We start from the raw sequence: 26,639 nt of genomic DNA, 5'->3' as shown, positions 1-26,639 counted from the left end.
TTGGTGCTCTGTGATCTAGGATTAGATACCATTTTGTGGGAGTTTGACTGGATTCAGGTTCTGCAGTGCTTGGTGGGTTACACAATGGATTCTGCTCATCAGTGCAAGTGTTCATAGTGAAAGATGTTCAGCCTTTACCTGGTGCTTCAGAGCCACCTCCTGCTTGGGCAAGGTCCACAGAATTGAGAGCATCTTTTTTGTGAGTTCCAGGACACCCACTTCAGGCTTTGTCTTAGCACCAGGATATCCTGGACTTTCTAGTCCCTGAAAGTAGTGGCACTTCTCAGAGTTTCCTTAGAGGAGCCTGCAGAATTTTAAAGGCACCTTGAAGTTTACAGTTTTCCTGTTGACACTGGTGAATAATCCAGTCCCAGCCAGACAGGCACTGCCTGGGTTTTTCTGTATGTGAAGTCATATTTCTGAAAGCAAAATAAAGTCTGTAAAATGTCCTGTCTTAACTGGTGCCCAGGGCATGTGCTGGTCAGGCTCAAAGCTTGCAAGAAAGCTTTAGTGGGTTTAAAATTCATCAGAACTTCAAAGAATTCTTGGTCCTTATCAGATCAGGAAGGAGGGGAGTGAGTGGGACCCAGTATGTGCAGCATGTTCAGGTCATTCTGTGATTACATTTTGTTAATTCCCCTGCTTCATAAAAAGTCCAGGGGAATAGTTTGTAACTGAACACCTAATGGAATACAGGATACAGTAGACTTTGCTAGGTATAATGGATAACTTCAGGAGTTCTCATTGCTTTCAGTCACAGGCTATGAGTGTGCCAGATACAGCCTGAGATTTAATTTGATTCATTACTCAGCCCTCTGACTGCAGCCATACACAAAAAAGGCTAAAGTGGTATTTCTTGACTGAAAGGCCACCTAGAAGGTCTAGGAGGTAAATAGATAGAGCAGCTACAGACATAGACTCATGGAATGGTATGGGTTAGAAGGGACCTTAAAGATCATCTAGTGCTACCCCTCCCTTCCCTTGCCGTGGGCAGGGACACCTCCAACTTGGCCAGGCTCCTCAAAGCCCTGTCCAGCCTGGCCTGGGAACACTCCAGGGATGAGGCATCCACAGGATCTCCAGGCAGCCTGCTCCAGTGCTTTACCCCCACACAGCAGAGCATTTCTTCCTTTAATGCAGTAAGAAAGGCTTGAGTCTTCTGTTCTTTTCATCCTCTCAGCGTTGCAAGCCTGACCCAAATATCTCCATTGGAAGCTCCTGTGTGACATTGCATATATTTGTTAGAGTCCTCAGAGCAGGAAGGAAGGCAAAAATTTTTTTAGATCATTTGGACAATAACATGAAGTCAGGAAAAACATTATATGTTTGCTCAACACAGTGAGTCTCTCGTGTGTGCTCAGCCAGGTGAGCTAGGAGGGAATCCAGTGACATGACAACAGAATGTCCTAGCTGTGATTAGTAACAAATCTTGGAACAAATCAGAAGAACAACAGAAAGCTGCTGGTGATAAGCCTGGCATAAAATAGAGAGACAGAGAGAGCTTCTGTTCCACACTGTAGGCTGTGGTGCATTCAGGAAACTGGTGAAAACTGGACAAGGGAGGAAAAGGAGAGAACACCAGTGGAACTTTAGACAGTGGATGTTTTCACAGGTGGAACACAACAAAGCTATTTGGATATAAAATAGAACAAAAAGTAAAGCCAATTGACATTCCAGATGGCTGGAAAAACTACATACCCACACACAGCCCCCTGTCATTCCTTCCCACCACCCCTGCCAGACAAAGCAAAAAAAGCCCTGTCTGTGCATCATGTGCTTAATGACTGCCTTACAACACAGAGGTATTTGTAACTGCAAGATCCATCAGAATGGAGAAGGATGTTCTCCTTTTTGGGACATTTGATTTTGTACCAATGCATCCCTCTCTGTAACACAGAAAACACCAAAGTCCCATCAACACAATGTTTCCTTTAGTTTTCAAGAATATAAAAAGGAAGAAGAATAAAACCCAGAACTGAGCTAGAAAAAGAAACCCACTGGTGTCTTAATGGCAAGAATTTGTCAGAGAGGAAGGAGTTCCCTTGAAGACCAATTATTTGTAGTCTTTAGGATTATGACAAGGTACAGCCACTAAATGTGTATCTCAGAATATGAGTCAGCTTTGTTATGATTTCCCTGAACATATTTTTAAAGATTATGTGATATTCCATTCATGACAAATGGGAAAGAGCTGAAAGAGGATACACGAGACACAGTTTTACAGTGCTAATTTTTTAGGTTGTTCTTTTTTTTTTGTTAGACTTTACTCTTTGATAATGGTATGAATAATGCAAAAAGGCAATGCCCTGACAGTTATTTTAGATTCTGCTTTTAACATTGCTTCAAAATTGCTGATTATATTCCGATATTCTGATGCAGAGAATCTTTAATTCCAACAACTGTTGCTGTTGGCCAGCAAGCTGCACTATAAAAAATTTAAGTCCCAAGATTTTACTGGTGGAAATTTGTGCAGGTTCATTTATTTCAGTGGCATTAAGCAAATTTATGCCTTCTAAGGATTTTACAGATTATTGCATCTAAAGCTGTATATTAGAACCCTTTAATATTTCCTTAATGGAAGATAATAATTGCTATCAGGATAAATTATTACATTTCTTTTAAAAACCCTCTAAATTCTTAAAATGCTTCAGCTTATTTGCAAGTACTGATGAATTTCCACAGTTGGGGGAAAAAAATCTTTTTAAGAGATTTTTTGCTGTTAAAATCAAAGAAAGAAAATTACAAAAAATAAATATTAAAATACAAAATAAAATACTATAAAAGCAGTAAAGATGTATTTTCAACATTTCATTGTCTCTAAGGGAAGAAAATTCTAAAGCAGAATAAAAATTCATATAATCTGAAGTTACTAGGGGAAAAAAAAAAGTGAATCTGTAAATTTTTTTGAGAGGAAAGTTATTATGATTGAGGAAATAAGATGACAGAAAGTGTTAGAGTGGATGTTAAAGAAGATAGGATGCTGCAAAGTATATTTGGAGGAATTATTGGCTGACTCACATGGTGTCTTTCAGCACAGTTTGATCTCCATAGAAGTTCAGCAGGGAACACCCAGTTAGTTTTGACTCATTGCCACAGGGAAGTGCTCTTCTGATTTAGTGGTATTTTTATTTATTTATTTATTTATTTATTTTTTTTTTTATTTTTATTTTTATTTTATATTTATTTATAGATAGGATGGCTTGTTACTGCTTCCTTGGTTCTGTAATGGGAGGGTGTCAGTGTAGAGTGACTGGGCTTTCTCTAAGTAATTCTGAGCATTGGAATGAACTCTGAGCAGGCCCTGTTGGACTTCCTTGCACCAACCTTTGATCTCTGTTGTGCTGTAGAATATTTATAACCACTGCAGCTTATACAGTATAGTATACATTTTATATGCTGGGGGCTACATTTGTGGGAGGTTTTTTGGTTGGTTGGTTGTTTTTCTTGTTGTCTGGGGTATTTTGTTTTTTACTTGAAGGGCTTTCTTTGTTGTTTTTTTTGGTGTTTGTTTCGGGGTTTTTGGTTTGTTTTTTGTTCTTTGTTTTTTGCTTGGGTTTTTTGGGGTTTTTTTTGTTTTTTTTTTTTTTTGGTGGGGACTTACTTGGTTCTTTTTTTTTTCCTTCAAAGGAAAGATCTGAGCAGAAAAGGTTCTGTGATACAATTAAAAAAGCCACAATAAAAACGAAGGCATATGTGTCCCTTATGGGATTGGTGACAGCTTCCTTTTGATGAGGAGAGGAAGCCTTGCCTGTTTTGGCAAGTACAGGTTCCTGTGTGGCCTGACCTTTCCCTGGCATGGTGCTGTGCTCCCAGACAGTGCACCTTTGCCATCTCCAGCTGTTGCAAGCTGGGGTAGAATTTTTGCAGATAATCCAAAATCATCTCTGAGTTTCAGATTACTACAGCAGTTACTCTGTGCTACCAGGACTGTGAGAAGGAGCAGAATGGTACAAATACAGGCAAGAAGCACATTTCCCACATCCTTATCTGTCTTCAACATGTTTCACAGTGGACTTCTGATGAATGAGCTGTTGCTGTAGCAATACTGATGGGCAGAATGAGGAAGAGCCTTTTTGGGAAGCAGCTGGCAGCAGCCTGGATTACTCCTTCCACATGGAGGATAAGCAGGCTGAGTGAAGCTGCCTGTCAAAGCCTGGCTAGAGCAGTTTGTTTCACCTGGCTTGCTCTACTACAAATCAGTGTCACTTTTTAATGTGAGTTAGTTTTTAAAGCTGAAGGCTGGAAGGAATTTGTTCTTTTTATATTTTCTGTACTGTATGTAGAGATAAAGAGAAGGCAGTATTAGGCACTGGTAAAATATGAAGGCTGGTGAGCCATGTAGCAATGTCTTATGTGTTTACAGCACCTTTTAAACAAGAAGATTCTAGAATGTACTCTATACTTTGAATATAGAAATGTGTGTTATGAGTTATGATGCTGTAATGGTTCTCAATAGAGACACATAAGTTTGTATTAGCTTCTATAACAGAGTCAATATGTTCAACAGCTTTGTTAGTCCTTAAGCTCAAATATTTCAAGAATCCTTTGTTGTATTGTAGAACACCATTGTTTATAGTGAGGATTGTGCAGTAGGCTAGTGATGGCTGTATCCAGAGCTCTCTGAAAGACAAAAGGGAAAATGGGGTTGATTCAGGTAAGTTTTGGTCACAGAACACCCCCTTGGTCCTGAGAGTAATACCTGTAATAAGTAGTTCTTGTTTTGTCTGTTAATTGTGTCATAAGCCTGACAGTACAACAAGACTTGGAAGCTCTTTACCAGATAATTACTGCTAGTAGGTAATTTGATGAGTTACAGCCCATATTTTGGGGTTTGATAATCTATTAGTTGACTTCAGGGAGATGGGAAACCTATTCTCTAAAACTAATTGTTTTGGAGCACTTGAGAAATCCTGGCCAAGGAACATTGACACCACTCTTGCATTGTGTAATCTTGCTTGTGCAGCCTAGTCACTCTACTGTATATTTATTTCATTTTACTCATGACTCAAATAATAGACAGAAATGGATTGTCATTCTATTGTTATTTGTGTTTCTTAAATAGCCACTCAGTGGAAGGGGGGAAAATTGCTTGCATGCTGGATGCCAGCTGAGATTTTTCCTAAAACAGATACACAGTGAGCTGATATTATACTAAAAGGGTCATGGCAGTTCAATCTGGAAGTAAGCTTGAGTAATTTGTCCAAATCTAGACTCAGCTGAATTTTGCACAGCTCTCCTGATTTACTGCTTTACCTAAGAGTGGCTGTGGGTTGTATGTTTAGTAAGAGAAATAAAAGAATGGGATGTGGAGAACAGAAAAAAATATTAAATTCTTTCCTTAACAAAGTTTTTTGCATTTTTTCACACTTTCACTAGAACATTATAGAAAAGATGAAAAGGATAGCAGTCAGCATCCTGTTGCTCAAGAGAGCATAGTCAAAAAATAAATCATTGCTATTGCTATGAAGGTTTCTAAAATCTTGTTCAGTTTTAGATTGTCACAGTGATGCTTTGTGTGAAATGCACTAAGGATATGAAGGAAAGCCTTTTTTATATGTGTGAAGCCAATAGAGTCAAAACTTGGTCTATCTGATGACCAGAATCATTAAGAGAAATTAAAATCATAGCAATTGAGTTCTCAGCCTTTCTTTCAACCAATAACAGAGAACAATTAATTTGGGATAATTAATTATTTTAACCAGACACAAAAACATAAGTATGGAAGACTCTTGCCTATGAAACCTACATATTATGGAGTAAGATCTGTATTGTTTCACTCTTTTTTTCTTAAGGATTTTGTTGTTAGGCAATGTTGATGAATTCAGATGCAAAACTGTACCATTCATATTTCTGCCCCAGCTGTTCTGATATTATATAACTTAGATATATGTGACAAGTAGCAGCATTGAGCTGCTCCATCCTCTCCACTCTGCACAGTGCTGTGTCCAGTTCTGGATTTCTCAGCACAAGAGCTGTGGACACAGTGGAGAGAGCACAGCAAAGAGCCACCAAGGTTATTAAGGGACTGCAGCATCTGTCCCATCAGGAAACATCTGAGACATCTGGGCTCGTTCAGCCTGGAGAAGAGAAGGCTCAGGAGAATCTCAGTGTGTGTAAATACCTGCAGGGAAGGTGCAGAGGTTTTCAGGGGTGCCCTGAAGGCCATGGGTGCAGACTGCAACAGGAGATTTTTGCCTGAACATCAGGAAACCCTTTGCTGTGAGGGTGGCTGAGCACTGGCACTGGCTGCCCAGAGAGGGTGTGGAGTTTTCATGCTTGGCAATGCCCAGAAACATTCTGGACATGGTCCTGCATAGCCAGCTTTAGTTGGCCCTGCTTGAGTGGAGTGCTGGAACAGATGACCTCCAGAGGTCCTGGCAGCCTCAGCCAGCCTGTGATTTACATTGTTTGCATAAGCCTCTCTTGAAAGCTCTAACAGAGAACATTTGGTAAATAAAAAAAAAACAGATACAGCAGTGGGTTTCCTGCACAAGTTTCAAGACTAGAATTAATTCTTATACAGCTTTTGATTTTCATACACGTGGTGTAATTATTCCTAATTTTTGATCACCACAGTTGGATAAAAGATACAGGAAATGCACAAGATACTGTGATTCTCAAGGCCAATAAGGATAAGCCAACCAACCAAATAAAAATACTTGTGCTATCTGTCACAAAAGGCAGAATAATACAGAAGAAATTTATGCAAATGAAATTTCAGGATAGGCGTAAGAATTATTCAGACACCAAAGGACTTGATAATAGACCAACATAAACAGAAGCATCTGTCTTTCTGAAGTGCTGGCTGATTAAGGAAATTACTGCATGTGTTTAACTAAGCTTTTCTGCTAACCTTAGGTTAGTGGTGAGGATTAGATGCTTTGTATTTTTTTTTTATGGAGAATTTTTAATTTAATCTTTGTGGAAAGGCACCTAAACAACCTTTTCATTTATATGGGGGGCTTGATTATTATTTGTAGGTCTGGAAGCTGAAATGTGTCAGTAGCTATAACTAATGGAGAGAAGGGCTGGAATAAAAACTGAAGGAGGGCTTCTGTGCCTTCTGCTGATCCACCTGCATAGAAAAGATTCTCTAAGCACCAAAACCATTGGGGTTTAGTGTCAATTGGCAGCACTGAAGCAGCTATTGCATTGTGCAGAGGGTAATTTTTTTTTTTCAGAAGACAAACTCCTTTTCTGCATCTCCCACTGTTTTCTAGAGGAAATACAGGTGGTTGGCAACTCCTCTGAATGAATTCACTGGATTCTTGCAAGTTTTACACAAACAAAAAAGGCACATTCTTGTCAGCATTTTTAGAAGAAAGTGTGTGCTGGGTTTGGCTAGGATAGAGTTAATTTCTTCACAGTAGCAGGTATGGAGCTCAGTTTGGGATTTGGTGTTGATAATGCAGAGATTTTTTTGCTATTGCTGAGCAGAGGTTACACAGAACCAAGACCTTTCTGCTCCTCACCCCACCAGTGAGGAGTCTGGGGGTGCACATGGAGTTGGGAGGGACACAGGCAGGACAGCTGGCTCCAGCTGACCTAAGGGATATTCCATAAAATGTGGTGTCATGCTGAGCATATACACCTGGGGGAAGGAAAGGGAAAAGGAAAAGGAAAAGGGAAAAGGAAAAAGGGAAAGGGAAAGGAAAAGGAAAAGGAAAAGGAAAAGGAAAAGGAAAAGGAAAAGGAAAAGGAAAAGGAAAAGGAAAAGGAAAAGGAAAAGGAAAAGGAAAAGGAAAAGGAAAAGGAAAAGGAAAAGGAGTTGGTGTTTGTCTTGCCAAGTGCCCCCATGCCTGCCCTCCTGGGGGTGGCTGAACGCCTGCATGCCCACGGGAAGTGGTGAATGAATCCCTTGTTTTGTTTTGTTTGGGTGCAGAGCTTTTGCTTTCACTATTAAACTGTCTTTATCTCCACCCACACGTTTTCCCGTCGCTGTTCCGATTCCTCCCCCGTCCCTGCGGGGGCAGTGAGTGAGCAGCTGTGTGGGGCTTGTTGCTGACAGGGTTTAAACCACCACAAAGAGCATCAGTAAAAGCTGTGGGGAGTAGATGCACTTTAAAAATTCCTTTAGTGACTGAACTGAGCAAAGTGCTATGAGGGTATAAGAAATAGTCCTATCCCAAAATCCACTTGCTGAGTCTGTGTTGTAATCTGTGCCTAAAAAGAAGTTATGCAGCATGTGCACGTTATCTTTGAGAAACTCGTGTTTTGCCAGGCAACACTGAGGGTTTACTCCTTGGGAAATGCCTTGTTTGCTTCATGTGTGCTGCAGCCTGGCACACAAGTGGGAATAGCACAGGAGAGCCCAGCAGGCTGCTGCCATAGAGCAAACTGAAGGAATGTCACTTTTCTCTTTTGTGGTTGCAGTGGTCCGACAATGAGCAGAAGAGAAAAGAGCTGGTTGAGTGAGTTCCAAATTTTAGCAAGCCCTTATTCCCTTGCCATGGAGTTTTCTGATGGTGGGTAGAAGGAACAAAGCAAACCTGCAGAGAAATGGCTATTAATGGTTTTAAAAAATAATCTAGAAGTTTTGTAAACTTTACTATGAGAAAAGACCCTTTGAGTGATGTGTTTCCTCTCACTAATACTATTCCAGCAGAGAATATAGCATGTCTATGGAGTTGAGTACTGTAACATAATCAGATATAACATAATCAGATACTTCAGAACTGATCTTGCATTCTTTCTGCAAGCACCTGGATGCTTCCCACAAAGCAATATAATAAGAAAGCTTAGTCCTCAGAGATTTAATTGAGCAAACTTACTTGAGAAATTTCTTTACACCAGTTTAAAAAAGTTTACAACCTAAGGCTTTTCACTTGTCCACCTTCTTTTGAAGAGATCCATTAGAGCAAATCAATCTGTAAATTTCTATGTCTTCAGTGCTCAATGTTTTTCTCTTCTGTAAGGGATGTATTTACAAGCAAAGCAATTGAAATACAATATCAAGCCCAGGTGGAGATCCTTCCCAGGACAGTTTTCAGGAAAAAAATTGAGTTACTTGCATTTCTGGAAGGTGGTTTGAACTCTTGGAACATTTTCTTCCTTGTTGCTCTCCTCTATAACGATTGCTCTTTTGCTTTGGCAATAGAATTTTCAATTTCACAGGCAGACAAATGTGATTTGGAAGCTCCAACTCAGTACTGTCACCTCCTTAGCTGTTTAATGAACCAGCACTTCCCTCCTCTAACTTTAATGGATTACTCTAGAACAGAATGAAACTCATCCACAAAGAGCAGCAGAGACACCAATTACTGAAAATTTCATCAAAGAAAGTTTTCAAAGCTCTTTTTGTCAATATATCGAGTTGTCTGTAAAGTTGAGACACGTTTAATTTTACAGCTTTGTTTAAAAGGCTTTACTTTATGTATCTACCTTCATTTGTGTGAGATGTGTTGAAGAGCACTGTGTTCATTTTAGGGCAAGGTTTACTCTGTGACCCTGTGTTAAGAGGGGAAAAATAGTCAACCTTAGCATTTACAAAGGAGCAGCAGGAGGGAAAATGTCTTTGGTTCAACAAAATTACCTATTCCTTTAAGAGCTCAGGAATTTGTTGAAACTTGGATTGACCTACCACTTTCTTTGAGTTCAGGACAACCCAGAAAAGAAGGAATTAGTTTTTGCCTAGTTGTGCAAAAACACCCAAGTTCCTGGGCTCTGCATCTGCAATGCAGCCAGGGACTGATTTTCCAGCCCATGCAATGGATTTTTCATATGTCTTCATGGTTCCTTGAGGCCAGAATGCATTCTTTCCTAAATTTTCTATAAGTCTACAGTTCCATTTTTCATCTGGGCAAATAGTGATTTGGATTATAGGTGAATAGCTGTTGTTTACAACTCTTCAAAGTGAGAAAGTCAGCAATGTACATGAGTGGAAATAATGTTCCAGGAATGACTTATATGAGAAAAAAAGAAAGGATCAAATTCTGTCAGGAGCAATTAATTCAAACACATCAGTGAATATTGCAGTGCTTTTTTAAAGGCAACACTCAAATTGGAAAAAAAAAAAAAAAAAAATCAGTGGAAAGAGGTATTTTCTGCATCTCCAATTCCTTTTGTCAATAGTGTGTGTGTGTGCTCTGCCTTTGTATATATCTGTATATGTCTGAATATTAGGATGTTTATATACATATATCTGTATCCACACTATTCTCTTTCAAGTTATGAAAGTGTTTGCTGTGAAAATCCATAAAACTGAAGCCATGGGCTGATTTTATAGGGGAAACTTTCTACTATAGGGTTATAATTTATAGGGGATTGCCAATACTTAAACAGAGTTACTGATATTTTCAGGTGGAGTGTGTGCAGTTGCATCACTATCAGTGATGCCAATAAGTAAATGCAAATTAAACTTATTAGGAACCTTACACAATTAGTTCAGACTTTTAATGTAGAGGCTTCATACCAGTTGAAAAATTAGCTTCATTTTCACTAAGCAAAAGTTACAGGTTTTCATCAAAACATTTTTATGTGGCAAAATTAACTTGTGAGTTTAAAGATGGATCTTCCCTGAGCGTGAGCATAAATATTGTCATAGCAACCTTTGTACTTCATGGCTTTCTGTTGCAACAATCATTTAATTAAGAATTGAAATTAATTTTAAGTAGTTTTGTTTAAAGCAGCACTAACAACTCTTGCAACCAATCAAAAGGTTTCCTAATAGCTTGAGGTCTGATTGTGTTTTTCAATTTGTCTGTCTAGAACTCTGAACACATAGTAGTACCTACTGCCAAACAATGTATGACACTGAATGGTGTCTTGCTCCCTAAAATAAAAATATAGAACAGAACACAGAATCTCACTTAACAGTTAAGAAATGAAGAAACAAAACTTTAAAAAAAAAAACCTAAATATTTTGAACTATATTGAGAAAAATGTTTTGCCACTAAGCTAGTTACCTTATTTTGTATGAATATTGATTCTTGTTCTGCACCATGTTCTACATGTGGTAAAACCCTTTTTTAATTGTAAATGAACAATTGTGTGGGAAATGAGTCAAAAACTCTTGTTTTCTGTTACTGAATGCCTCAGTAATTGATCAAGATGTCATTGTTTGAGACACTGTGTGTTTAATCTCCATTTGTGTTTGCTGGCTTAATTTGAGTTCAGAGATTGGCATAATAGTTACAGTATGAGAACATAATTTTACTGTTTTCACTGGATTGCAGTTGGCCATACAGGCATCATGGCCATTGCAGCCATGTGGGACTAGAATCAAGTAAACTAAGTTTAGTTTACCATGTGCACCTGTTCATGTGTACATAAATGTTCATATTTACATAATGTATAACATATATCTAAATATGTATATTTTCATTACATAAAAATATAATTTCAACATTGTTACCAGCCCAAATCTTTTATGTCTTCCCATCTTGATTTTATGGTCTTGAATTAGGCCTCTTGTCTTTAGCTGGTTAGTTGTGTCTTCTCTTGTAACATGTAGTATTTTTGAGGATCATCAGGTGTTGCTTCCTTTCTGGAGCTCTGCCTGTGCTGGTTTCACATGGGTGGGATTCCCCTGAGAGGGGCAGCCCGGGGCTGGAAACAGGAGGGCTGTCCCTTCTCTGGGAACTTCCTCTGTGAGCTGTGGGGATCAATCAGAGCTGACTTAGTGGCTGACAAACCGAGTAACCAATTAAAAGTTATTTCGCTTTCAAAAATCACATTGGTAAAGTTAACTCAAGTCTTTTGACTTCCAGCCTCCGGAGCAACCAAGAGAGGAGAGGCCTCCAGCTGCCCATGCAGCATGAGGAGATGAGAATACAGATCTCCTGAGCTCCCCTGAATGAGAAAAATAAAGCAAGGAGTCCAGAAATGAAGATTAAGTTTCCAGATGGGAAGAGATTGAAGAGATGCCACTGATAAGTAGCTGAAAACCTTTTTTGTGGGGCTATAAGGGGACTGTGACTACAGTGAAATTTCTTTAAATTGTGAAATATACTTGGGGAGGTTAAAGTGCTTGAGAAGAGGATCTTTTGCCTCTAAGAAATGGGGCTCTCTGTTTTGGGATTGGAAATATGGACAGAGACATTTAATAGAAAAAGAGATGAAGAGAATTTTGTCTTTCAGCAGCTTGCCTTTAAAAGTCATACCCCAAGTGTGTAACATAACCCATAGCACAGCTGTGGAAGGACTGTGGAGATGAGAGGAAGTTCATAGTTTGCAGTTTTTTCCCAGGTGGACACAGATTATGAAAGTGAAGACACACCCTAAGCCTAAACCAAAAAAAGGAACTTTTCTCTCTAGAGTGAACTGAAATGATTATTTAAGTAAATAACTGACTGAAGTGTTCTCTCTATGTTGCTGTTAAGAAATGTGGAAAATGAGGGAAGGGGAAGGAGGGAATAATCTGGAAATCTTATTCAGAATTTTTTTTTTTTTGTGTGTGTTATTAATAAATTTCTTCTTATACCCTTTTAAGTTTGAAGCCTGCCTTGTTTTTGCTCCTAAATCCTATCTCTAAAAGAAATTGAATATATTAATATTGGCAAACCCAAGTCAAACCTTGACAAACCCGACTGAATTTCTTAGATATCACTACTCAACTGAGTTACACTGTGAGCACTGTACAGTGTGTGCAATTATGAAAATTGCTTAGACAGCAAAGCTATGCAGTGTGTTCTCTTTCAGTATCTAATGAATTCCTAATGACTATCCACAGTCATTCAAAGAGATAATTTCCTTACTAAGATAATCTTCTTTTATGTACCCTCATTTTTTGTTGCAGGAGACATTATTGTGCTTTTCATGTCTCAACCTGCTTCCACCTTTTTGAAAGGCTCTTTGATTTTGCTGCTCCCTTTTCTTAATTTTATGTGACATTCTGTACCTGAGCACTTTTGGCAGTTCTTGAGCAAGCTTTCCCTGTCTGCAGAGAGTCTGTTTTGGCTCATCTTACTTCCACAGTGCAGCTGGGCATGCTAGATTGAATTTTTCTGCTTCATACATGCCAGCTGCCAGACCTTAATCTCTTTCTAAAACCAAGAATTATCAAACTCCTCAACTTTTTCTCTCATTACAGTAGCTTGAGGCCCATATGGCAGATTTACATAGGAAGACAAAACAAAGCAATTCTGCAATTATCCTCAAAGCAAAGGCTTCTGTGTTGATTCAGTCCCATTGCACAGATTTTAGTGGAGCAGTCTCATGTGTCTTCCTGACAAAGCGATAGATTAAACTGGGCACTGAGAGCACTGAGCTTTAATCTGCATTTCAGCACTGGCTGCCTGTGTGTCCTATGGCTAGTAATTTCACCATTTGCATTTTAGATTGCAAGGCCTCAGAATGAGAAGTCTTTCCCCGTCTTGCTAAATTTGCACAGTGCTGCACAGTAGGCTGCAAACCTTCAGCATTGCTGCAGCAGAAGTTTCCTTCAGTCACTGATGTTGTATTTGTGATCTGGAAGAGTCTTAGCTGATTCCATGTATTAGAGGACCTTGCAAACACTTACAGCTCAGCTCCAGAGTTTTCATTTATTCTGTTTTACAGTGGAAGGATTGAGGATGAGCTGAAGGTATATAATGACTGTACTTGTCCCCTAGAAGGACATGGTATCCTTGATTTGAGGTGAGGCTGCTGCAAACCAAGAAGTTCTGCTTCTGAGAGATGCAAGTTGACAGATAACACTTTAAATGCATATGTTGTTATTATGGTAGGCTGAGTTAAGGTAGCAGAGGTGGCAGGAGTACAGAATCACTGAATTCCAATCTGGATTGCTGGAGAAACATATTAATTGTAAAACTGCATTTCATTTTTGCTTCTTCAACACTACACAAATGACAGATTTAGCTTTGAGGATGGCTTCTGCAACAGCAGGACATCAGAAATATGAGGGTGTGACTGCTTCAGTACTTAATATTGTACTAATTCACTCATGGCAAAAATGCATTTCCCACCAGCAGCCTCCCTGAAGCACCTTGGAAAAATTGTATTAGTACTTTGACCTGATTAATTAATACAATGGGAAAGATTTTTCCCTGGGTCCTCCTCAGTATTACTGAAAATCTGAACTTGACATGACTCATAGATGGAACTGATGGAAAAGCCTGCAGAAAAGGGCTGTCTTAGTGAAGCACATATATTGCCATGTGTATCAAACATTTGTCAGTGGAGAGATGAAAAGGAAAAAAAGAATAAACTGAAATATACGTACAATGCACCACTTTTCTTGAAATGCTTTGTTTTCTCTCTTGCTTTATTATGGCATATGCCTTTGTTCTTTTGATTACTTAATTATATCCAAATATTTTTCTTTCAGAATCAGGAATACAGACCATTAAACAAGAATTGTTTCCTAGTCTTCTGACTGTATACTTTTTTGTTAAAGCAGCCTCTATTATCAAGATATTGATCATGGTGAAGTCATAGGGGTGGGAGGCAGAAGTCAATAGTGACTTTTGCTGTCCTCTTTTTTGTTGTTTCTGCTTTGCAATTCCACCTTGAATGTCACTCAGCAGGCCCTTCCCAAGGGAAATAAAAAGTAAATATAAAGTAAATAACAGGAAACAGTGGAACTAAATGACCAAATACTACTTGGTGTTAAAATTGTGAAGCTGTTTATGTGGTGGTTTTCATCTTGGCCACCTGCCATTGTTTCAGCAGTCAGGTGCATCCCCAAAATGTCACTATTTTTTCTAGCCATAATTCCAATTATGCTGATGTAGGGTGACTATCCAACAGGTGCTTTCACTCACAGTGTTCATTCAGCAATGTAGCTACAGATATGAGAAACACCATTAACTGCATTGGGCTCAAGGACAAAGGGGAGGAAGTAAAGTATAAGTGAGACTTGTTGAAAAATGTAATTAAAAGGCAGATTTTTCAGAATAGAGGGATAAATCCTCTTAGCCAACAATTGTTGTCCCTTTAGCTAAATAAGATGACAAAAGTAAATAATGTACTGCCTGTTCCATGTGCACAATCAGGGTCAGAGGCAATTCTATCAGCATGGAATCTACTGAGATTGAGAACAGGCCTTCTATAATTGTGCAACTCCTGTAACTTCAATTAGAAACTTAAAATGTTTGGATTTCTTTACTAGAGAAACACAAAAATTATTTATTTATTATGTTAATTTATTGCAGAAAGAAAAATTTCAGAATTTAAGAGTGTTTTTTAAAAGTGCCATTTTCTCTTTTTGGATAGACTCTGGTCACATTCCCTTTTTTTTTTTTTTGTCTGATTCTATTTTTCCTATTTTCTAGTAAAATGTCATATGCCTTTCTAAAATTTCAGCACTCCTAAGCTAACTGTTTGAAGAAAATACAAGTTATCATGACATTATGTATAAAAAACTTTCATACTTTCAGAGCCATAACCATAATTTTGGTGCTTTTGTGGGTCTTTTTGCATGTACACTTAAGAATAAAATGTAGAAAAACTCACAAACATCTTTATTATTACTGTTGCATTGCTTCACCTCAGTCCCAATTAACCTTCAGTTTGTGTGAAGCAGCAGGCACTGTGTCCTTGTTTGCAAGTTCTACTAGTTTTATGTGAGCTGTACCATGACCTTAGCACCTAATAAAAATATGTATTTAAAAATAGACAGAAAAGTCAGAAAGGAGAAGGAACTTCAGAGTGGCAGCACTACTTGACATCACATATCCTTTTCTCCCCTAGTTCTCCTTGTTCCCTACCTATCTAGTTGATAAATAATCTCTGTGTTGCTTGTCTCTTCTATGAAAAGGCTCATTTATACCTGCAGCTAAGGAATGGTTTGTTTTTTTTTTGTATGATCCTGTGTCAGGAGTCCTTGAGATGTCTCAGCATCCTTAGATTTCAATTATTTTGTGAAATGTTGGGCATGCTCATCTTGTCTAGGACCTCAGGAGGAAAGGGAGCTGTTTTGATGTGTGGGAAGCACAGTCAGTGCTGCAAACTGTTCCCTCTACCTGGGTGCTGTGGAGCAAGGAAAAAATGTATTTTAAAGTGGCTGAGCCTCTCTCCTTCCAGTGGCCTTGGGAACACCTGGTGGGTGCATCCCTACAGGGAACTTGTGTGTCACATTCCCTGGTTTTTAAGCATATGTAAAACAGCTTTTTACTAGGAACTTCTATTGGCTACAGCTTTTTTAGGGAACTTGAATGGTGAAGAGGAAACACATAGCAAGTTTCACATATCTGGAAAATTAGGGAATAGGGCAGGTGTTATTTCAATTAGGATTTTGCAAGTAATAATGTGTTCTGTCAAAATCGCTCGTGGCTGTTGCTGTTGAAGTGTGTATTGTGGAATTTCTCCTCTAAAGCAGCAAACAGTCAAAGGAACCCCAGGGATCTGGTCCTGCACTGGTGCAGGACCAGATGGACAGCAGACAAAAGCTAACACTGTGGGGTTTGCTGGGGATTAGCTGTTCTGGGTGGCCAGTGCTTATTGCTGGGATTGTACCTAACTCTCAGCCACTTGTCTGGGTTATGCCAATAAGAAGCAGGAAGATCTTCCCTTAATTTAAGGGCACTGGAACAGTCTGTAACAAAGGGATTGGCATAAAAATATTACTGCAGCATCCTAGGTAAGGTTCAGTACAGTGCCTAAAAGTGTGTCTTCTGTAGCTTGTAAATCTCTCATTATGCTATTATTCTCATTATTCTCTTCATTATGCTATTTGATCCATTATGGAAGTTGGATTTTGGTGGATACATTAGCTCACCTTATACTGATTGCCAGTACCCATACAGGGTGACAAACCAGTGTGCTCCTCTACCACTCAAAACCCTGCTGACAGAGCAGCAAAATGGCATCAGAGGGCAAGCAAGAACTGATAACACTGGAACAAGCTAAGGGAGAGATTCTTTATTTACATCCAAGATGTTATTGCATCTTGCTTTCTTCTCTAACAAGGTGCAGGAGTCTGGCTGCTGAGCCCAAATATCAAGTACAGCACAACATCCTGAATCTCTTCTCATTTGCTGGGTGGGCAAAAGACCTGCTCCTCTCCCAGATGCAGCCAGGTGATGGCAAATGCTGTGCCTCTGCAGAAATCCCTGTTTGTCAGGAAAGAAACATCACCTTGGCACAAATTACTGCACATGAAATCTAATTCCAGCCTAAATTGCTTCATATTGAATTGTGTGCCAACAGACTCACAGAGATATCTTGATATAAGTAAAAAAACCAAACAGAAAAAAACTAGGTCACAAACACCCCAACAATAACAAATCCAACCCAAAATACCTCAAAACCCCTAAAAAACCCCTGAAAAAATTAAAACCAACCAATCAAAACCTCAATAAAAGCAGGTTCCACACTGACATTGACTTCTGCAGAAGATTTGGTGTCTTCTATAGCAATTGTCAAGGTTCCTCCATAATAAAGTAGTTTCTGGGATAATATTTGGGCTCACAGCATAAAAAGAACTAACAGAAGGGCATAGCAGAAGATGTTAATAGAAAAATCCACACTTGCTAGTCTGCAGTAATGAAGACTTGTTTAATGTTTGTATTCTGCAGACTAGTTAGATATAATAAAATTGTGTTTAGATCAAAGACTTATTTTTTTTACATTAAAAGAAAATAAAATATCTTAATTATAGCTGTTCAGGTAACTGAATATGGGAGCAGATACCCAGATATAAATGGCTACATTGTAGAGCAGCCAATATGCTAAAAAGTATATAAATAAATGAAACATAAAAACAGAAAAAGAGAATTATGGAAGTATCTAAAACTGCATATGTATTTTTCATATTTCAGGGTATTTTTTCCTGTCTAGGTTGACAGTGATTCATGTTCTTGAATCTGGATGTATTTTTTTACTTACTCATATATTGTGTAACTATTGTTTTACCTGAACTGAATCTTTTTTTGTTGTTTTGCTGCATTGCAAGTATACATGGAACTGTAAATGCCATGTGCATATCTGTTTATTGGATTTTCATCCAATTTGGAGTGGAAGATACCTTGTTTTTTTTATAAACTCAGTTTCCATTAAGAATGAAATCAGTACATGGTGCACAAATTCAGTTTTGTTAGTAGCTGTTTGTCCAGAAGAGTTTTGTTTTGCCCCTTTCTTTTTCCTTCCAGTTGACAAACCTTCATTCACACATCATGCCTGTGTTTTCTGAAAAGTCTCCAAGCCTTGCTGTAGCACCTTGAGAAGACAGTTTGTTCTCCTTTAGCCTGTTTTACCTTTCCCCACTATTTTTCTGGTGATCTTTTCTTGTCTTATAGCCTAATAGCAAAGGGCTTTTCTATTTCTACTTTTCCACCTCGTATCACATTTTGTACCCTCCTAGGAGATGCCACCTTTCCTCCAGCACCAGTATCAGTGCCCATCCAAGCTGTGAAAGCTCTCAAGGGCAGCAGGTGGGTGGGTACCAGGCCATGGGGGTGACAAACCTGCCTGTTTGTGACAGTGACAGCCTTCTCACAGAAACTGCCAGAAAATGGTTCTGCCACAAAAGTAGATTTCTAGACACACCATATTAAGGTCTCATAAGGTTTGTTAGTCTGTCCACTGACTCCTGACATAAAATTTATTCTGAGATGCAATTAAGGTCTTCATTTAAAGGCTTTGTCTATTTTGAGACCTCAGCTGTTTCACTCCTTCATTCACAGGGGACCACACAACCATCTCATCAAAGGACAGAGTGTGGATTGCATTGCTGTGCTAATACCTTATGAGACTACAGCAGGGCCACTGTGGTGTTTTAAACTGTTTTTACTCCCCTTGCAGGTTATATCTTTAAGCAAATATATTTTTGCTGTGCTGAAATTTACCACAGCAGGTGTCAGAATGCAGTGCCAGGATTACCCCTTACATTGTGTGCTGGGTGGCATTGTGGGACCATCAGGGTTACAATTCTCCTTCCCTTTTGTTTCTCACTCTCTTTCACCATCATCCTTTTCCAAGGACACTTGACCTTTTGCTTGGCTCAGCCAATCTGGTTTTACAATTAATTGCCCTGTATGTAAGTATCAAACTGAATCCCACTCATTGCCTGTTTCTAAAGAGGAAGGTGTGATGTTTCTGTAAATTTCCTCTACTTTTTATTTCTCCTGTGTCAGGTATGATTTATTGACTGGTCAAGATGCTATTTTAGGCACGCAGAGTTCACATAATAGATGTTTGTGGCAGAGGTTATCCTCACTGCTGTTGGGGTCATGGGCACTACAACAAGAAAAAGCAGAGCATGGTTATGACTCTGGAGCTTTTGTACTTTTGCATCAGTGTATGGGTTATAATGAACCAAAGAAGCTCAACAAAGTCAAACCAAGGTCTCCCAGCCAGCAGAATATCAATGTGCAGTTAGAGGCTGGGCACCACCCAAATTGTTTCCCATGTCCCATGTCATTAGAACAGAAATAGAGGATTAAGAGCAGTAATAATGGGTGAGGTCTGCATGCCTGTCTGCACTCTGAAGAGCTCAGTGTGTCTTATTTTCCCACCTGTAGTGCTCAGGCTTGGCGCACAGAACATACACTGTGAACTGAAGAACAAAACATGGGGAAATAAGATTGCCACAGATGTCTCACATAAAAATGTCCTAATTAAAATGAGAAATGACTGTGGATGTAAGATCAGCATTGCTTCCTTGGTCCCAAAATCAAGGAGAATTGCCCAGAGCAGGTACCCTGAATTAGAATTGAGCAATGTAGAAAGTGCTGTGAAAGTTTCCAGCACAATCCAATTTGACAGGGAGGGTCTTAGGTAGAGCATGAGCACATGCCCTGCAAAGGGGATGGAGAATTCTTTGGTCACTATTTTTGCAATCACATTTTTTCACAGTTATGCCATGTCATAAGCTGGCAGGGCAGGGATTGTATCTGTTACTGAGAGACAGGCTCATCAGAATCACATTGTCTCAAACTGAAAATAATTAGAGAATTTAATATATCCTAAAAAAAATCCAAACCCACAAAGCAATATTTGAATCTCTTCTGGACTCTGGTGACTGATAAAAAAGTGGTATTTTGAGTTTCATGGTTAAGGAAATAATAATTGAACATGGCTTTTTAAACCATTCTCATTTTTCTTTTTTGTCAGCTAGCAAGAAATAATCTAAATGACATTTAGATGTTGTAACACACAAACTCTTTTTTAAATAAATGGATTTGGATTCGATATTCTTTTAAAAATTGACATAATTTTTTAGGTATTCATGACACTTTTCTTAGGAGGGAAGACTTGCTACATATTAAACTTTTTTTTTTGGTAAAATGGAATATAGGCTTGGCAACACTTCTTCCAGCTGGCATATGTTGAGCAGAGGGTGCCAAGGTACAAGTAGCCAAATTAATTATTATTGCTTCCTGGACACTATTGGAAACATTTTTTGTCCATCCTTTTATGCTGATTTTTCCATAACCATTCCCTCCCTCCTGTCACAGGAAGACACTTGAACCTTTTCTTGCAAAACAAAGAAGGGCACATATAGAGAAAAGCAAAGCAAGATTGTGCCCAGAATTTTACATTTAGCATCAGCTTTTTACATCTTCTGGAGTGTATGGAGCCAGTGAATCACAATATAGTCAGTCAAGTTCAAACAGGACTTTGAAATTTCCCTGAGATGGAATCAGTAGCAAAAACTCACATTAAAGGTGTTGGAGAAACCTATTTCAGTAGCTACCATTTTTTTTGTCTCCTGAAACTCAGTGCTGAATTAACATTTGTGTTATTATTGGAATTTATTTGTACTGGTTGTTTTCCATAACAGACAGGTTTGGATTCACAATCATTCAATTAATGAGTTAAATAATATAGTCCAGGATGAGATTTTCAATGATGACAAGACAATCATCAGTAAAGCAGATTCTGCTCTGAGTTTTCTCCACCATAAAACCACAGTATAGATATTTGCAGGGGATGCAAAGTAATTGCCCATTACCAGGTCTGGTACTTAGAGGAAAAATATTTTCTGCCTTCTCTGACTTTCCCTCAATGAAAATAAAAACAAAAACCAAAAACCACCCCAAAACAAACAAACCCCAAACAAACAAACAAAAAATGAAACCCCCAAAGCCTACCCAATTTATTTGGAAAACAAGTAATTCAATAACTAGATTTTCAGAAATGCTGGATCTGCAAAGTAACCTCTTTTCTTGGTCTCATTTTTATCACTTGCAGCAGATTTTAGCCTTTTATTTTCCTGAAGATGATTCAGAACTATTCAACAATATTTCAGCAACTCAAGTTTAAATGCTTTTTTTAATGTGCTATTAATTTTGCTTTTAATTACTTTAAAGGAAATGCTTGGGTTCAATGATCCTGATATCGAAATAAATTCAAAAAGTAGTTCTTCTAAATGCTTTTCCAATTTATTTCTGCTCAGACTTTGGGAGTGAGCCATTTTAAGATGCTGGTTTGATCCTCTCTGTGATCTGATGCTTTCTCTAGCAATATCAAGGCCAAGATTTTTCTGTTCTTTACTGAGGATTGTCGTCACCTAATGAGATTTGGTCACAGCTATTTGGAGATTAAAGACTTCTCATGCAGCTTCTCAGTACTGAGAGAATCAGTTTGCTGCTAGATTTTTTTTTTTTCTTTTCTTTCTAGACTTTAATTGGTACCATATCTAAAGGTGGGCAGTGACTTCCACCTTATTCCTAAGTTTGCATGCAGTTATGCTTTAAATAGATTTGATGTGTCTATAAGTTTGTACTGCTTTGTTTCATCCTTTTCTGTGTGCCACAATGAAAATTAGGCTCCTTCATTTGAGATAAAATGAAAAGTAAGTATCTTCCTCTATGCATTTTTCAAATTTGAGTTGCCAAAACCTCTCTTCAGCCCTTTATTAGATTTGGCTTTGTGCATTTGAGAGGTGTAAAACTCGGATTTAAATGGATTCACTTAGGTGATGTGTTTAGACAAATGTGTCTTAATGTCATTTTGGATCAGCAGCTTGCCTGTGTGACAGGTTGTGGAGGAAATACACAGCAGTGACAGCTGAGAAATGCTCCTGCCCTGGGGCACGTTGCAGTCTTACAGCTGCTGTGACTGAATGGCCCAGCCACAACTCTTACTGGGAAATACACCTTGGCTTCTCAGGAAATTAAATACTGGATTCTGATGTTTATACTTGCAGGAGGTTGTCTTACCTGAATTTGTTCAGTTTTGGGGGGTTTTGTGGATTTGGAATTTTGCTTCTTTGTTTCCACATGACCATCTTTCTCTGCTTTCCATGGGCAATTAGAAATGAGAATAAAGACTTTTGCAGTACCTTGTGTTTTAAAACTTGCCTTCCCCTGCATCTCTAATATTTTTCTAAGATTTGATTTTTTTAGTTTCTGGTGAGTGAATACTGATCTCATAATAAATTTAGGAAGTGTTGAATCTTAGGAATTAGGTTTATGTGACTAATCAGGATTTAGTTCTCACATAGATTCTACTCAGTCATAATTTCTTATCTCTCTAAGCTTTTTCCCAGCTGATTCTGTGATTTAAAGTAATAATCTTGTCATAAGAGTCCCACAAGTGCCTAATTAGTCTGTATGCAAGAAGAGCATTCCATTGATAATGAAATACATCAGCTTAAAGCAGTTGGTGTGACTTAAACATACTAAACCACCAGGAAGTCATTTGAGCTGCCTACTGCACATGAAAGGAGTGCAAAGAAATCATTCCTTCAGACCATTCAAATTCCTTATGATTGTTATTTCTGATGGTTCTTCTGTCAAACATATTCCTGCTTGCTACATCAGCAACATGTCAGTTTGTTCTAGTTACCAGTTTAAAGTCTCCTGATGATCTGCTTCTGTAAATTTGTTCTTCTTATATAACAGATGACACAGATATCTTAATATGATGAATTTTCTAGAGATATGGTATTGCCCTGGAGATGTGATCACGTGCAACTTAATTTTCTGGCCTTCTCTCTGGAAAAAAAAAAAAAAAAAAGGCACAAAGCAAATACCTCATATATTATAAAGTTGCCTTGGTCCAATATAGACCCAAAGTGAATTAATGTGACTTACTTAAGGTAGGGAAACACCTACATAAATCATGTGACAGAAGCATACATCATCATTTTTAAAACATTTTTATAATTGCTGCACTGATGTAGCACTGTGGGAATGAGTTTCAGCTCTGTTTCTCTTGTTCTGGTCCTGCATCTCAGTGTGCTAATAGTATTTGTGCTCAATGAGACACCAACACACAGAAATTCATGGAATTGCAAAAACTTGACTCTTAGGAGAGAAGCCCAGAGAGCTGCAATCCAACCTCCTGCTCAGCATGTGTCCAGTTTCTGGTTGCTCAGGACCTTTGCCTAGTGAAGTTTTGACTACCTCAAGTCTTTTTTCAGCATTGTTGGGTTTTTAAAAGAGAATTTTTGTGAAAAATTAAACCTGCAGTGTGAGAGCTCCATAATCATTCCCTGTACCAAGACTACTCAAGAGTAAACAGTAAGGAAAATAATTTTTCCTTAGAAATTAAGCTGGTGTTACTACAGTGTTGTTATACTTCTGGGCATCCAGGGTTCAGCAATGGAGAAGTTATACCTGGAATCCTTTCTGGGCTCAGAGAAAGAGTGAATGTTTGCTGAGGTGCCATGGAAAGTACTGTCACCCCTGTGTCCAGTGACCACAGGGGACCCAAACCAGGGGCTCCTGCTCCCTGGGGCCACATCACTTCAAACCCTGCAGCAAAGCCACCCTCCTGGCTGTGCCCAAATGTTTCACATCCAGGCATTGGTTTGCTGGGATATTTTTTCCTCCTATATTTACATATATGTACACAAACAACAGGATGGGAATGCTGAAGCAGCTGTCCCAGAGCCTTTATTCCATTACAGCCATCAGCCTCATTTTACAGAATCAAGTGAGGCAGATGACAGTTTCAGAGCATCTTCATTCATTGCTGCATTTCTCCATCCTGAGATTTGCTTTCACTCAGCTTTCTGAGAGTTTTATAGCTTTTCTCTTTCCCACACTGTTTGCTGAGGTGCTGTGAGAAGCACTGTGACTACCATGTCCAGAGACTGACCCAAACCAGAGGCTCCTGCTCCCTGGGGCCACATCCACTACAAACCCCTGCAGCAAAGTCACCCTCCTGGCTGTGCCCAAATCTTTCACATCCAGGCATCACCAAGTTTACATCTTACCCTATAGCCACACCACAGATTGCACACTTGAGCTGGCAAAAAGCAGTTCTATATCACAGCAAACTCAATCAATAATATAGCAAGTGGTTGATTTAAACTGATGTAATTTGTTCTTTTTTCCCCTGATTTTGCTGGTGCACAATTCTAGCTTCTTAAAAGTTTATCTCAATATGCCTCTGATTTTCACCTCCTGAACCTGCATTGCTTTCTATTTGTGACATGAAAATTAGTTGCCATGGAAATGATTGCAGCAGGAACAGAAGATCTCTTAAACAGGGGACTTAAAAAAAGATAGCATATATAAGCAGATGGGCTTAGCAGTAAGCAAGGAAGAAATATCACCTAAAATCTAAGGTGTAAGGGGCAGGATTTTTTTTTTTTTAACTGTCTAGATTTTCATTTGTCTCAGAGCATCATCTTAAAGCAGTGCTGATTTCCTAGAGCACTGCCTGTGGGTGTTACCTGACATCCTGATTTACATGGAAGCGTGTCCTTGTATCTGTGGCACTTAGTACCAACTTTAGCCAGACACAAGGTAGAACGAGTTGCAGCAGGTAAGGAAAAGCTCCTTTTGGGGGGAGCAGGTGTAAGAACAAAGGTTCAGAGTGTCCCTTTGCTGGTCCAAAAAGTGATGCAGCCCACATCCCCCAAATTCTGTGCAGGAAGAGTCTGCCTGATGAGCACAGTGACAACAGCCTGGAGGGCCCGTTCTGCTTAGCTACATTTGCAATGTTTTCTTGTCTTGTCTGAGATATTTCTAGGCTAATTCTTTTGACTGGGATAAGAATGACATGTAATTCTTGGTGGGACTGTCAGGCTTTCACTGGGATAGCTTTCATTCACAGCATTGGCACAAAGATTCTCCTAGATTCATTGGAAAAAATCAAATGCAATTTCCATTATGGAGGATTACAGTCTTTCTATCCACATATCTATATCCATGGTGATGGGAAGCTGGCTGTCTCTTTGCACATGATGTTAGGGAGAATGCTCAGGAGATTCAGCTGTGGTGTGATTGCTGATAAGGACAATTTCAGGGAAAAGTCAACTAAGTTCCATGTAGTGTAGGGGGCAATATTTAGGTCTATTTTTTCTTTCTTAGGTATGGTGCTAATCTGGACATTTTAAAAGGGTACTTAGAGATGCCCATTTTTAGTCACTGTAGAGAAAACAAAGACAATTAGATCTGCTTGTTTGCACATGAGAATGTTTAAAGGTACAATCATCTCTTGCTGGCACTCAGAACATTAGTCCTCTGCAAGGTGACAAATGATCACATGCAGCCTGGTTTCTTATTAGGAACAAGCCCTGTTTCACCATATATTTTGAATAGGGGTTTGACCCTTTCTTGTGCAGTTATCACCCATAGTGATCACAGCACAACTTCACAGAATGCCCCAGGTAAAAGAATCTGGCTCCTGGGAGGATGGGCTTTAGTGAATATACTGCCCTATCCTGACAGAGCTGCTGTCATGTCATGATGGGGCATTGGCTTTTTCTGGCAAAGCATAAATACAATACCTCAGAAAGCTTCACTTGCAGTCACTGGAATAATGAGCATTAAAGAAAAAGACTCAACATTTAGTTCAGACCATTCTTTTGTTTGGTTTCTATGAATATTTTAGTGCATAAAAAAAATTCTGTACAGAGCATTAGATTTATGTATATGAAGAATATTTTCCAAAATCACTTTATGAATTTATACCAATGCCTTTAATCAGAAGGCACAAATTTTAAGGATTTTGGTTATAAATATATAAAAAATACAACACACAATCCAAGTTAAATGGCAATGCTTGATTTTTGCTTTACATACTCAAGATGAAGGTCTCATCAATAATCCCATCATGGAAGATTATTTGTAGCAATGGGTCTTCAAATAATTAAATTATGATGTATTAGAATATTTTAAACTACTTAAGGCCAACTACAAATAGAAAAGTAATTTGATGCAAATTACTTGTCCTAACTGAGGACTTCCACAGCAATGGTCAATGTCATCAGAGTTAAGGGACATCTTATTCTTAGCAGCCATTTTTCTAAAGCCACAGTGAACTTGAGCCCATCTGCCACATCCCCTTCTATTTCCTAGGAGCATTCCTAGTCTCATGCAACGAATTCTTTTTAAAATACTTCTTTAAAATGTTTTTGATTTTTAGTTGCTTTCTTTCATGATAAGCATCTGTGTATTATATGGAAATCATTTCTTTCACTGCAAAAGTAAATATTTTCTATTGCTTATATTCCAAACATCATCAATTTTTCATTATTGTCCAAACATATCATCTAGGGTGTTTAAATAACTTGTATTCAAAGCCTCATGTTTTCTATGTGTTTATTTTTCTTAACTACATACACATGGTTTTCAAAAGAAGTATAAAGGTGTGAAGTTTGTCTTGTTATTTTTTAACCTACAGCTGATATTTTTGTACACAGTTGAAAGCAGTCCTTAAATAGAAAGATTGTGCTTAATTATGCAAATAGAGTATCATAGAAATCACAAAATTCGTGGTGACTTCATTGTTTTTGTCTCATTTATGTACCTCCTAACCCTGTCAATTCTAAAAGGTGCTTCCTTCCAGTGTCTGCATCT

This window comes from Oenanthe melanoleuca, chromosome 6 (genome assembly GCF_029582105.1).
Source record: "Oenanthe melanoleuca isolate GR-GAL-2019-014 chromosome 6, OMel1.0, whole genome shotgun sequence".
NCBI classification, from domain to species: domain Eukaryota; kingdom Metazoa; phylum Chordata; class Aves; order Passeriformes; family Muscicapidae; genus Oenanthe; species Oenanthe melanoleuca.
The sequence above is the reverse complement of the archived record's forward strand: the minus strand, read 5'-3'. Positions refer to the sequence as shown.